Source organism: Bos taurus, chromosome 20, assembly GCF_002263795.3.
Source record: "Bos taurus isolate L1 Dominette 01449 registration number 42190680 breed Hereford chromosome 20, ARS-UCD2.0, whole genome shotgun sequence".
NCBI lineage: Eukaryota > Metazoa > Chordata > Mammalia > Artiodactyla > Bovidae > Bos > Bos taurus.
Genome location: NC_037347.1, coordinates 50,861,403 through 50,876,233, shown reverse-complemented (window position 1 = coordinate 50,876,233; position 14,831 = coordinate 50,861,403).

Here is a 14,831-nt window from a genome sequence, read left to right as displayed (position 1 = left end):
TGCGTCATGAAGTTTTTTTGTACAGTTCTTCTGCATATTCTTGCCACCTCTTCTTAATATCTTCTGCTTCTGTTAGGTCCATACCATTTCTGCCCTTTATCGAGCCCATCTTTGCATTAAATGTTCCCTTGGTATCTCTAATTTTCTTGAAGAGATCTCTAGTCTTTCCCATTCTGTTGTTTTCCTCTATTTCTTTGCATTGATCGCTGAAGAGTGCTTTCTTATCTTTTCTTGCTATTCTTTGGAACTCTGCATTCGAATAGGTATATCTTTCCTTTTCTCCTTTGCTTTTCACTTCTGTTCTTTTCACAGTTATTTGTAAGGCCTCCCCAGACAGCCATTTTGCTTTTTTGCATTTCTTTTCCATGGGGATGGTCTTGATCCCTGTCTCTTGTACATTGTCACGAACCTCAGTCCATAGTTAATCAGGCACTCTGTCTATCTGATCTAGTCCCTTAAATCTATTCCTTACTTCCACTGTATAATCATAATTTTTAAATGAAAAAATTTAGCAGCTGTAAAGAGAAAATTAATGATTAAACTGTACTTAATACATAAATGGAATCATCCCTTATGATTATACTGTGGAAATGAAAAATAGATTCAGGGGATTAGACCCAATGGTCCATCCAGTCAAAGCTATGTTTATTCCAGTAGTCTTGTATGGATGTGAGAGTTGGAGCTATAAAGAAAGCTGAGTGCTGAAGAACTGATGCTTTTGAACTGTAGTGTTGGAGAACTCTTGAGAGTCCCTTGGACTGCAAGGAGATCCAACCAGTCCATCCTAAAGGAAATTGGTCCTGAATATTCATTAGAAGGACTGATGCTGAAGCTGAAATTCCAATAATTTGGTCACCTGATTGGAAGAACTGACTCTTTTGAAAAGACCCTGATGCTGGGAAAGATTGAAAGTGGGAAGAGAAGGGGACAACAAAGAATGAGGTGGTTGGATGGCATCACCAACTCATTGGACATGAGTTTGAGTAAACTCCAAGACTTGGTGTTGATCAGGGAAGTCTGGTGTGGTGCAGTCCATGGGGTTGGCTCAGAGTCGGACATAGTGAGTCAACTGAACTGACTAAAATGTAACACAACTGAGTCTGTAAATGAATAATGGAAATGTCACAAGTTTCTTAAACTTAGCAACATAAACTTAATTTATAAATGCAGATGACCTTTATCAGCATATTTTTGTCCAGGTAAATTTAAATTTTTATTAAATATTTTGATTTATAAATGACAGTTCATTTGAGAAACACTGAACTTAGGAGTGAAAGCAACTAAAATTATATACCAATTAGATGATATATAGGCAGGATATGAAAAATATTTGTGTGATGTCTATTAAATATGTGAAAAAGACAGTTCTCTAAAAAGCTTTTCTCAGAGCTAGTCTCTATTGATTGAAATTATCTTCAAAAGTGTAAAACACTGGAATTTAATAAACTTCTTCTTCTGCTCTTTCTTCATCCCAAATGTCTGTGTCCATGGAATGTTAAACAAATTAATCAAGAAAACCTTGACTGCTGGTTTGTTCATCTAGGGCTTCTAAGACAAAATAGCACAGACAAGGTGGCTAAACAACGCACATTTATTTCTGAGTTCTGGAGGCTAAGAAGACCAAGATAAAGGAGCAGGCAGATTCAGTTCTTAGAGAAGAACCTCATCATTGTTGGCAGACAGTGGCTTTCTAACTGTATCTTTACATAGCAAAAAGAGAGATCTCTGAGATCTTCCTCTTCTTAACAAGGAAACTAATCTAATTGTGAGGACTCCACCTTCATCACTTCATCTAATCCTAAATCACCTCCCAAAGGCTTCACTTTCAAATACCATAACATTGGGGTTTAGAGCTTTCATATATGAATTTTGGAGGACACAGATATTTAGTCCATCATAATTGCATGTACTTGTATGTATATATGTTTGCTGTTTGAATAATCCTTCAGTGAAATAAGAATCTCACAGATTTAAGCTTTAAAAAAACGTATTTTGAGAACTAGAGATTATGTGGATATAAACAAAATGTATCAAGTAGAAATAGAGACAATACTGCATAATCTTTAACCAAACCAAGTAAAATTTGATCATGAATTATTAGATAACAAAAAGAGCAATTTAGACAAATGAAAATAGATGTTCCTTAGCAGGCTCCTTATATTCTGCTGATCATCATTCTGTTTTTCTTAAATATTTTTCATAAACAGTGCCTTTTTCATTGCCTTTATAAAGGCCTTGTCTGGTTGCTCTGTATTACCCCTCCCCCAATAGACTGCCAGACTGTGTAGTTAGCAGTAAAGCAGATATTGACAATGATACCAAGAAATGTATTTGTAGTTTCCAATTTAATAAAGTTCAAGTTTAAAGGATATATAGAGCTTTGTGCCAAAATGGTATGCATGACCCAGAAGAAATAAAATTATAAGCTTTTTAAAATTTTCAATATATCATGCACTATGGATTACAGATCAGATAGAGAAGAGTGCCTGAAGAAATATGGACAGAGGTTTGTGACATTGTACAGGAGGCAGTGATCAAGACCATTACAAAGAAAAAGAAATGCAAAAAGGCAAAATGATTGTCTGACGAGGCCTTACAAATAGCTGCAAAGAGAAGCTAAAAGCAAAGAAGAATGCAGAGTTCCAAAGAATATCCAGGAAAGATAAGAAAGCCTTCCTCAGTGATCATTGTAAAGAAATAGAGGAAAACAATAGAATGGGAAAGACTAGAGATCTCTTCAAGAAAATTAGAGATACCAAGGGAACATTTCATGCAAAGATGGGCACAATAAAGGACAGAAATGCCATGGAACTAACAGAAGCAGAAGATATTAAGAAGAGGTGGCAAGAATAAACAGAAGAACTATACAAAAAAGATCTTCAAGACCCAGATAACCATGATAGTGTGATCACTCACCTAGAGCCAAACACCCTGAAATGTGAAGTCAAGTGGGCCTTAGGAATTATCACTATGAAAAAGCTCTTGGTGGAGGTGATGAAATTCCAGTTGAGCTATTGCAAATCCTAAAAGATGATGCTGTGAAAGTGCTGCATTCAATATGGCAGTAAATTTGGAAAACTCAGCAATGGCCACAGGGCTGGAAAATGTCAGTTTTGATTCCAATCCCTAAGAAAGATAATGCCAAAGAAAGTTCAAGCTACTGCACAATTGCACTCACCTCACATGCTAGCAAAGTAATGCTCAAAATTCTCCAAGCCAGAATTCAACTGTATGTGAACCGTGAACTTCCATATACTCAAACTGGATTTAGAAAGACAGAGGAACCGGAGAACAAATTGCCAACATCCACTGGATCTCAAAAAAAGCAACAGCATTCCAGAAAAACATCTACTTCTGTTTTATTGACTAAGCTAAAGCCTTTGACAGTGTGGATCACAACAAACTGTGGAAAATTCTTCAAGAAATGGGAATACCAGACCACCTGACCTGCCTCTTGAGAAACCTATATGCAGGTCAGGAAGCAGCAGTTAGAACTGGACATAGAACAACAGACAGGTTCCTAATCAGCAAAGGAGTACATCAAGGCTGTGTATTGTCACTCTGCTTATTTAACTTATATGCAGAATGCATCATGTGAACTGCCAGGCTGAGTGAAGCACAAGCTGGAATCAAGATTTGTAGAAGAAATATCAATAACCTCAGATATGCAGATGAGACCACACTTATAGCAGAAAGCAAAGGAGAACTAAAGAGCCTCTTGATGAAAGTGAAAGAGAGTGAAAAAGTTGTCTTAAAACTCAACATTCAGAAAACTAATATCATAGTATCTGTTCCCATCACTTTATGACATATAGATGGTGAAACAATGGAAACAGTGAGAGACTTTATTTGGGGAGACTTCAAAATCACTGCAGATTGTGACTGCAGCCATGAAATTAAAAGATGCTTGCTCCTTGGAATAAAAGCTATGATCAACCTAGACAGTGTGTTAAAAATCTGATGTATTACTTTACTATCAAATGTCCATCTAGTTAAAGAAATTGTTTTCCAGTAGTCATGCATGGATGTGAGAATTGGACTATAGATAAAATTGAATGCCGAAGAATTGATGCTTTTGAGCTGTGGTGTTGGAAAAGACTCTTCAGAATCCCTTGGACTGAAAGGAAATCCAACCCGTCCATCTCAAAGGAAATCAGTCCTGAATATTCATTGGAAGGACTGATGCTGAAGCTGAAACTGCAATAATTTAGCCACCTAATGCGAAGAACTGACTCACTGGAAAAGACCCTGATGCTGGGAAGGATTGAAGGCAGGAGGAGAAGGGGACAACAGAGGATGAAATGGTTGGATAGCATCACTGAATCAATGGACATGAGTTTGAGTAGGCTCCGTGAATTGGTGATGGACAGGGAAGCCTGGAGTGCTACAATCCATGGGGTCACAAAGAGTCATACACAACTAAGCAACTGAACTAACTATAGAGTATGTATGTCGGGAAGGAAAAGGAAAGAAGGTTTTAGAAAGCAAGGTTATATGCCCTTATTGAGAGTGAACTCCAGTGTTCCCTGAAGCATTATTTATGATAACTAAGACAGGGAAGCAACCTAAATGTCCATGGATAGAGCAACGAATAAGTAAAATGTGGTACAAGTTTACAATGGAATATTAGTCTGCCATAGAAAAGTAATGTCTTGTGCAGCAATACGATGTACTTAGAAATTATCATTCTAAGTGAAGTAAGTCAAAGAAAGACAAATATTATATGATATCACTTATATGTGGAATCTAATTCAATTTAAATAAATATGATTGTATTTACAAAATAGAAACAAACTTATACATATCAAAAACAAACTCGGTTACCAAAGGGAAAATACAGGAGGGGAGGGGTGAATCAGGAGGTTGGGATGCACATCCACACACAACTATATAAGAATCTGAAAAAGAACGAATATATTCCTGTGCAAATCTGAATCATTTTGTTTACATCTGAGACTGATACAACAATTTAAGTCAACTATATTTGAATAAAATTTTTAAAAAGATTGAAGGAATGAAAACACCATGCTTCAATAAATGGTTCAGTTTATGAGGTTAAAATATTAACCAAAGAAGGTTTCTAGGTGAATTGTTAATATAACATAAGAAGATGCGATATGCAATCTAATTTTGTGTATCTCCTGAGAAATCACTTACCTAGTTCATGATAAATTTGTAATGAACATTCAGCAGTTAGGGTTGCACCTGGGAGTTTTTCTGTGTGGTAAGTTACAGCAGGAAATAAGGAGGCTTATATTAACAGAAGAAAGCTATAGGTGAGAAAAAGAAGTGTAGAAGGATCGGTAGATCAAACCAAAATATAATAATAACATTTTCATAGGGTAGGAAAAGACATGACTGAGCCATCTTAGTACCTAGAAGTCGCATAGCCACTACTCAATAACTGATTGAGTGAATAAATGAATGGACAGCTTCAGAGAAACTTATAAAAGAATAATTCATCAATGTTACCTGATTATCATGCCATCTCTATATAATACTTTCATGAATTTGGTCTGCGTTCAGATTGCTATGTTGTGAATATGAGGATGGGGCAGAATTCAAACATGACTGTATCAGGGACAAATGGAACACTTAAAATAGAAGAAATTAGGTCAATAAAAAGATTCAAGAATTTATATATTTTGTCCACACTGACATTAATGTAAATACTCATTAAGAAGAAAAAGCAACAATAGAAAATCCTAATTTACTCACTAAATACAAACATATATTAAGCAGAACTCTAAAATGTTGAGTGACAGTGAAACTGCTTCCTTTTCCTTCACTCTGACCAAGTTTAATCAACTTCAAACACAAATATTTGTATTCACTTAACAGTAACTAAGCATGTCATTGTATTTGGTATACTTCTCTCTCTAGTTTACCAATGGTCATAGTGACTAATTTTGAGGGTGGAAATATTGTTTTTTCTTTATTAATGGATAATAACATGAAAAAAATAGTGAAGCTCAAAATTTAATCTCTTCAAAACATTTAGAAATTGGATCTATCTGATAAATGTTACTTACTTTTCCTTTAAATTCATCTCATCTCTAGTTTTTTAGTAATACACTTGCTTTGTAACATTTAGAAAGTAATTCTGTCCCCAAGGGACATTCATTCAATGCCATTATTAAATAAATTCTAGTGCCCAGCTCCTGGATTACACAAGATAAATCAGATACCCATGTCATTTTCAAAGAGGTTATACTCCTTAAGGCGTTCAATAACATATGTAAATATGTATGTGATAAACAGTTACTAATAAATGTCACAACATGAAAAAAGGAAAAAAGTCCTATGAATGCATAAAGTAGAGGAAGTTAACTGGATGGATTAATTAAATCTCAGTGGAGAAAAGCTATCTTCTTAATGAAATCCAGTGCCACTTTGATTTCAAAATTAATTGATATACAAAAAATTCAACTCCCTTGTACCTATTATCTTTAACTACTTCCCTCACCAAATAAAGTGCTTCAGTGCCATCATCCTGCCATTTAATTTCAATATGTCAGATCCAAGTGGAGAAACAAACAAAACATTAGTCTAACTGCTGTACTAATTGGGCTTCCCTGGTGGCTCAGGTGGTAAAGACTCTGCCTGCAATGAGGGAGACTAGGGTCCCATCCCTGGGTTGGGAAGATCCCCTGAAGGAGTGAACAGCTACCCGCTTCAGTATTCTGGCCTGGAGAATCCCCATGGACAGAGGAGCCTAGTGGGCTACAGTCTACGGGGTCACAAAGGGTCATACACAACTGAGCGACTAAAGATAGCACAGCACTGTACAAACTAGCAGGAAAAAATGGGAGAAGAGGAGAGAGAAAAGCATGAACATTTACTTTTTTCTTCAGTGAGTTACCAGTTGTGAGTGAAAACTGCTCAGTCGTGTCTGACTTTTTGAGACTCCCATGGACTACACAGTCCATGCAATTCTCCAGGTCCAAATATTGGAGTGGATAGCCTTTCCCTTCTCTAGGGGATCTAACCAACCCAGGTATCGAATCCAGGTCTCCCACATTGCAGGTCGATTCTTTACCAGCTGAGCCACAAGGGAAGCCCAAGAATACTGGAGTGGGTTGGCTATCTCTTCTCCAGTGGAACTTCCCCGGGACCCAGGAATTCAATTGCTGTCTCCTCTTTTCCCATCAGCTTTCCAGCACTACCTCGTGCCTATCCCTCATTGCTGAAAGAGAGGACGCAGTTATAATTAGATCAATTACATCACTAGGTCCCTGCAGTAAAAGTAGAACAAAAAGAAGGACACACTGTTATAAGGACAAAATGAGATTTCCCTGTGTGAAAAGGAGTTGGAAAATGGTTCATAACATTCAGTCCATCTATCTAGAAAATAGTTCTGAATGAACAACTTCTAGAAAATAATAAAAAGGGAACTATTATCCCCTTTGTTTGTGTGTTCAATTTTGTTCGTATTTCACACAGTGAAATCTCATTTCGTCCTTATAACAGTTTGTTCTTTTTGTGCTACTTTTACTACAGGCAACTAGTGATCTAATTGATCCAATTATAATTGCCTCCTTTTTTTCAGCAATGTGGGATGGGCAGGAGGAAGTGCTGGAGAGTGGAGACACTGAGGGGAGAAGAGACTGAGTAACAGGCAGTCAAGAAGAGAAGCTGGGATCAGCAGACTCTCCATGGGATATTTGGTGGCTTGCTGTCCAGAATATTATACACATTCCCTCATTCTGTATTCCCACAAATATTTAATGAAACATTCATTAGTGTGCTATAGTCTCAGAACTGGGTATGTGTTTCTTGAAATAAACTGCCAAGTCTGACCTCAAGGCAGATACACTTTGTGACATAAGAGACTGCCCAGGGACCCTCAGTCATATTTTTGATTACAAATTTTTCCACATTTACTGTACAATCAGAGGCTTCCTTATCCTATTTCTATTTGGCTTATGGTGTATATTTAGGTTTTATATTTTAATATTCATATTAGGAATCTACTTCTAAGAATAGAGAATATACTATGTTTTTTTTATTCCAAGATTTGTCCATTTTTTCATATACTTCCTCAAAATTAATATTATAACTTATCTACATGGAATCAATAAATTAAAATTGTGTTAAGTATTGTGGGCTTCTTATGGAATTTTTTACCACTGTTTTCAAATAACATACTATGTCCATAAAAATATTTATTTAAATGAGACAGATTAATGCATTATGTTCCCTTCCAGAACATGGACTAAACATATGTACAGTGAGGTCCACCTCCTTTCTCTATGCATTGCCACCAGACACGTGAAATTAAAAATAATCACTAAACACCGATATCACAAGAAAAAAAATAGTATTCTATTTCTATAGAAACAGGTTAATATAAGTTGATTTATATCTGTGAAATTAAAATCAGATACATGTTCACTGTAAATCACATTTGTATACACAAATGTATACAACTGTATTGTATACATTTACATTTTATACTTTTATCACATATTTATATCATTCATAATACAGAAGCTCTAAACCAGTTAAATAGTTCCTTGAGATATTTATATTTATCTTTCTTTGAAATTTGATATCCTTCAAATCCATATTAACAAATATTTAAAGGCAAAGCATTGTCTTCTGCCTAATAGGCTGAAGCTTACAAGACAAAAACCTTCTTTTAGAAAATACTATAATGCTATTTTCTAATATGTAAATAGCATTTGATAAAATTTATAACTCAGAATAAAATTAGTCTTTCTTTCAATACATTTAAAATACATTTTCCCCATCATTTATTTCTAGAAATTCTCCATTAAAGTGTCACTTGGAAAGGGTATTATATTTAATTCCCTGCATAACAGGGTTCTTTAGAAGAATTCAAATAGAAAAAAATCAACACAGCTTTTAAGATTTCAGATTTTAAGGAGAAGCTTTATTTGACTTCTTAAATATACCTTGAAGTTAGTGTAATCAATTTTGGCACACAAAATGAAAGAATCATTACCTTTAAAGGACTAAAGAGATTTCATCATCTTACTATATTTGAGTGCTAATGATGTCCTTTTAAGATCCTCAAACAAAAATCTCAAGGAATCAACTTCTGAATTTGGTGATTAAAAATTAAATTTGTCCCATTGTGCTATTTTCAGTACCCAAAAATATTCACAGTGACTGTCAGAATATGTGGAAGTAAAGTAGTGAATCAATTAAGCATTACTATTTACTAGTTACTAATCACTAACTTTTAACCAAATTTGATAATCAGTCATATTTTCCTTAAAACACTGTATCAGTTTAAATGCTTCAGACACAAAAACCCAAGGAAAAACCCAAACAAGATGACCTCAGCAATATGAATGTTTAATATACTTAAAACATTTTCTCAGATACATTGTTTCAATGATTCTATAATATTATCACAGCCATTTTTTTACTGACTCTATAGACCTGTTTTGTCTTTGATCACCTTCAAGGACAAAAATGCTGTAATAATCAAATGGAAATATTAAGAGCTGAAAACAAGAAGATATACTTTCTATGCCCGCTTTCCAAAGAGACAAATTATTTGTAAACACTTCCCAACCCAGAAGATGTTATTTACTTTCTATTATTGAGAACTGTGTACCATGCACCAATAATCATTAAGAAAATGTAGATCAAGTATTTTATGGAATACTGAATTATCTTTGAGTATTTTGTTAAGAGAAACAATATCTCATTTTCAAAAATTAAAAAAATAAACATAGGATCTTGTGATGTTTTATATGCCTATGCTTATGTTAGTCAAGATTATATTCACATTATAGATATAATATAGTCACATTCAATAGGAAAATTTACTGAACTTGAGGAAAAAGTTAAACATAAAGAAATATAAACTGGTAGGTTGTGTGGGCAGCAATGATTGCCTAAGAACTAGTAAACCTGCCTTCTCTGACATCAACAAGAAAAAAATCTCAAAGGCAGACAGTTGGAAAAATTCTATAAGATGTAATAATCAGGCCCTCAAGATTAACAAAGGGATGCTCCATGCTGAGATTCTTAGGTGTAAACACACACAGAAAAAATAGACTTCTTTTAGAAAAATATATTAAAGATCTTGGCAAGAAGTATAAAAAGGATAGTAGGAAGTAACATTCCAGTTGGCAAATAATTCAAAGTAATGCTTGATAATACAGGTCAGGTTTGCAAAGAGTCAGACATGACTGACTAACACACACATATTATTAATAAGGAAGAAAAATTTTTGCAGATTAAATTTTTCTCCAAGAGTTTTGTTAGTTTTGTTTTTAATTACTAGATAATTTAATGAATATAATTTATTCTAGGTGACAATCTAATAACATAATGTAAGTATTTGATGACCTATTAAACTCATAGAAATATCATTAAATAGTTCAGACATATTTTACATATATGTTTCTACATATAAATAGTAAAAGCTAAAGCAGAGCAATATTATATTAATTTTAACAGAATGTGTTTGTAAATAACATAATAGGGGCAAGATTGAAGGCAGGAGGAGAAGGGGATGACAGAGGATGAGATATTGGATGGCATCACCGACTCAATGGACATGAGTTTGAGCAAGCTCTGGGAGATGGTGATTGACAGGGAATCCTGGTGTGCTGCAGTCCATGGGGTCACAAAGAGTCAGACTGGACTAACGGATTGAACTGAATACTTCCTAACTGAAATTAGCAGAAATAATTATGTTTTTCAGTTGTAAAATAATGTAGTTTTATTTCTCTAATTTGAGTTGCTATTTTGAAATATAAATTGGGTTGCAAACAATAAACTGATTTGCACTGGGTCTTCCACAAATTCCCATCTAATTAATATGACTGTTAATTTTTTATGAACATTTCTGTAATCCACACATTAGATATATTAAATGAATTTTAAAAGCAATTATATTTATTGTTCAGTTCAGTTCAGTCACTCAGTCATGTCTGACTCTTTGCGACCCCATGAACTGCAGCACACCAAGCTTCCCTGTCCATCACCGACTCCCAGAGTTCACCCAAACTCATGTCCATTGTGTCAGTGATGTCATGTCACCATCTTATCCTCTACTGTCCCCTTATCCTGTCCTCAATCTTTCCCAGCATCAGGGTCTTTTCAAATGAGTCAGCTCTTTGCATCAGGTGGCCAAAGTATTGGAGTTTCAGCTTCAACATTAGTCCTTCCAATGAATACCAAGGACTGATCTTTAGGATGGACTGGTTGGATCTCCTTGCAGTCCAAGGGACTCTCAAGAGCCCTCTCCAACACCACAGTTCAAAAGCATCAATTCTTCAGCTCTCAGCTTTCTTTATAGTCCAACTCTCCCATCCATACATGACTACTGGAAAAACCACAGCCTTAACTAGATGGACCTTTGTTGACAAAGTAATATCTCTGCTTTTCAACATGCTGTCTAGGTTGGTCATAACTTTCCTTCCAAAGAGTAAATGTCTTTTAATTTAATGGCTGCAGTCACCATCTACAGTGATTTTGGAGCCTCCAAAAATAAAGTCAGCCACTGTTTCCACTGTTTCCCCATCTATTTGCCATGGAGGGATATGACCAGATCTTAGTTTTCTGAATGTTGAGCTTTATTGTAAACTTATAGAATATCATGGGCTAAGTATTTTTTTAAACCATCTCCACTGTATATTTTTGCTTTCTTTGTTGTAGAGTAATTGACCATAAATATGTGGGTCTATTTCTGCGCTTTCTATCTTGTTCCATTGACCTATACGTTTGTTTTTGTGCCAGTACCATTCTATTCTGATTGCTCTAGCTTTGTAGTATAGTCTGAAATCAGGGAGCCCAATTCCTCCAGCAGCATTCTTCTTTATCAAAATTGTTTTGGCCACTCATGGTCTTTTGTGTTTCCATATAAATTTTAATTTTTTCATTCCTCTTCTGTAAAAAATGTCATTGTTAATTTGATAGGGATTGCATTGTATTTATAGATTGTCTTGATATCTTTCCATCTGTTTCTGTCATCTTCATTTTTAGCATCTTAGAGTTTTCAGAGTACAGGTCTTTTGCTTCCTTTGGAAGGTTTATTCCTAGATATTTTATTCTTTTGGATGCGATGATAAATGTAATTGCTTCCTTAATTCATGTTTCTGATATTTCATTGTTAGTGTGTAGAAATGAAAATACTTTTAAAGCTCAAATAAAAAATTTTCAAAAAATAAAAAAAACTGGGCAGAGGACCAAAATAGACATTTCTTCAAAGAAGATATACAGATTGCCAAACAGCACATGAAAAGATGGTAACCATTACTAATTATTTGAGAAATGCAAATAAAAACTACCATGAGGTATCACCTCACACTGGTCAGAATGATCAACAAAAAGTCTACAAGTAATAAATGCACAGAGGGTGTGGATATAAGGGAACTCTCCTACACTGTTGATGGAAATGTAAATTGGTGCAACCACTATTGAGTACAGTACAAAAGTTCTTTAAAAGCTAAAAATAGAGTAACTATATGATCCAGTAATCCCACTCCTGGACATATATCCAGAGAAAACTCTAATTTGAAGAGATTCGTGCACCTCAATATCCATTGCAGAACTATTTATAATAGCCAAGACATAGAAACAATCTAACTGTTCTTCATAGAGGAATGAATAAAGAAGATGTGGTATATATTCACAATGGAATATTACTCAACTATAAGAAAACAATGAAATAATACTATTAGTATCAATATCATCGATCAATATGGATGGACCTAGAGATTATAATACTAAGTAAAGCAAGCCAGCAGAGAAAGACAAATATCATATGATATCCCTTATGTGTAGAAATTTTAAAAAATGATACGAATGAAGTCATTTATAAAATAGAAAAAGATGCACAGACAGAGTAAACAGACTTCTGGTTACCGAAGGGGAAAGGGGAAGAGGGATAAATTAAGACTTTGAGACACAAATATACACACTACCAGGTGGCACTAGTGGGAAAGAACATGACCCTCAGTGCAGGAAGTGTAAGAGGCACGGTTTCATCCTGGTTCGGGAAGATCCCCTAGAAGAGGACACAGCAACCCACTCCAGTACTCCTGGGTGGAGAATCCTATGAATTCTCCTCTCCAGAGGAGCCTGCTAGGCTACAGTCCTAGGGTTTCACAGAGTGAGACATGACTGAAATGACTTAGCATGCATGCATGCACCAAATACACAATAGACAACCAACAAAGACCTACTTATAGCACAGAGAACTATACTCAGTATCTTATAGTAGCCTATACTGGAAAAGAATCTGAAAAAATTGTATATGTGCATATAGATATATGTATATATTTATTATTTTCTGTACAACTGAAACTAACACTTTGTAAATCAACTATATTTCAACAAAAAAATTAAAAGAGAAAGCTAAAAAGAGTTCTCTACATTGCAGGCAAACAGAAATTCCTATTTGAATTGGCTGAATCCTTAAAGAAAATGTATTGGCCTATAATTTACCACTAGAGGTATTATGGGACCTTGCTGAAGACAATAAGAAACCTCAAAATACAACTTCTTTATTTGTTCCTACCAGTTTCATTAATGCTGTATCCTAGTTAAGTATATATCCAGTGTTCTTGCCTGGAGAATCCCAAGGATGGAGAAGCCTGGTAGGCTGCAGCCCATGGGGTCGCACAGAGTTGGACATGACTGAAGCGACTTAGCAGCAGCAGCAGCAGCAGTTAAGTATACAGTGTGCTCCTAGAGTGAATACATGAGTTTTGGTTCATGTAGCAAAGTATCAAGGCAGATTACTTTTTTTTTTTTTTGATTGTTTCAAAAGTATGTGCTGTGCTTAGTTGCTCAGTCATGTCTGACTCTTGGCAACCCCATGGACTGTAGCCCTCCAGGCTCCTCTGTCCATGGGGATTCTCTAGGTAAAAATATTGGAATAGGTTGTCATGCCCGTATAGTTTTCTCCAAAAATTTTAGTGCACCATAAACATGCTTCCCTTATGTAGAAAAAATTACATATTAAAAGACATTTATATTCTCAAGAAAATAGTTTGATTAGATATCATTTGTCTATATTTGCTCTTATTTCTTTTGTCATAGAGACTGATCAAAAAATATATTGCTACAATTTATTTCAAAGCACTTACTTCCTTTGTTCTCTCCATAGAGTTTTATGGTTTCAGGGTTACATTTAGGTTGTTAAACTATTTTGAGTTTATTTTATTTATGGTGTGAGAGAATGTTCTTACTTTTATTGTTTACTCAGATACCAAACACAGATAAAGACACTACTAAAAGAGGAAATTACAGGCCAATGTCTTTGATAGATATAGATGCAAAACCCTCAATAAAATATTAGCAAATTGACTCCAACAATATATAAAAGAATTATACACACACCATGATCAAGTTGAACTTATGCCAGGGTCATAAGGATGGTTCTATATAGGTAAATCAATCAATATACTACACCACATTAACAAAAGGAAAAACACAAAATCACAGGAAGCTTTCAATAGATACAGAGAAAGCATTTGCTAAAATGTGACATCCATTCATGATAAAAACTCTCCTCAAAGTGAGTATAGGGATAACATTTCATGACATAATAGAAGCCATTTATATTAAACCAACACACAATATGATACTCAATGGTGAAAAGCTTAAAGCCTTCCCACTATTCCGACCTGGAGAATCTCACGAACTGTATTGTCCATGGGGTCGCACGCAAAGTTTCAGAAACGACTAAGTGACTTTCACTTTCACTTTTTCCCACTAAATTCAGGAAAACAACAGGAAGCCCATTCTCACTGCTTCTATTTATCCTGGTATTGAAAGGCCTAGCCACAGTGCTCAAAGAAAAATAAATGAAAAGAAGTATCTACATTGGAAGGGAAGAG